Source organism: Galendromus occidentalis, unplaced genomic scaffold, assembly GCF_000255335.2.
Source record: "Galendromus occidentalis unplaced genomic scaffold, Mocc_1.1 scf7180000076426, whole genome shotgun sequence".
Lineage (NCBI taxonomy): Eukaryota > Metazoa > Arthropoda > Arachnida > Mesostigmata > Phytoseiidae > Galendromus > Galendromus occidentalis.
In genome coordinates this window covers 44,526-45,358 of record NW_003804415.1, presented here as the reverse complement: position 1 = coordinate 45,358, position 833 = coordinate 44,526, and positions in this window count along the sequence as shown.

The following is an 833-nucleotide window of genomic DNA, read 5'->3' as shown; positions in this document are numbered from 1 at the left end:
ACCAGAGCGGCTAGCACCTGATCTCCAAACCCTCAAGCAACACCTACGAGTTCTCCCAAGAATCCCTCAGGGCGCTCGCCCCCAAGCTGCGCGCAAGTTCATCCATGTATTGAATGACGTTGCCAGCAACAACGATTCCTCTTCCTGGGTCTATCTCATGGAGTTTGCTTACCGAGCTTTCCACGTGGGGTCCGCTGTCGGCGTCAAGCCCTTGGCCTCCTGTGTCAAAGATAACATCGAAGCCTTCGACAGACCGCTGTTTGTTCCCTCGGCGGCCCCACGGCGTAGGCCCGACCTTTCGGATGCCAACCGAGCCCGGCTGGCGGAATTCCGCTTGGCTTCCAGAGGCGACCTCAGAGGCGCAGTACGCCTCCTCGCTTCTTCCGAGACTCTCGTTTCTCCCAACAGGGACGAAATGCTTCGCGAGATGACTCTGAAACATCCTGCTCCACAGGCCGATGATGTTCCTCCCTCGTTGCCGACTGTCAGGCCCCCAAGACAATGCTCTCCTGAGGAGGTGCTGGAGGCGCTCAGATCCTTTGCTCCGGGAAGCTCCGGGGGCTTGGACGGTCTCTCCACTCAGCATCTCCTTGACCTTCTCTCCGTTGGGGGCGAGCTCCGCCGTCGGCTCCTGGAGAGTCTTGCGAGGGTTTGCAGCCTCGTGGCTCGGGGTCGGGTCCCCGATACTGCCCGGAACATGGTTTTCGGTTCCTGGTTAGTTGCCGCTGCTAAGCAGTCGGGAGGCTTGAGACCAATCGCAATTGGCAGCACCTTGAGACGCCTCACGACCAAGGTGCTCCTGACGCGGGTGCGGGAACCGCCTCCGCCTACCT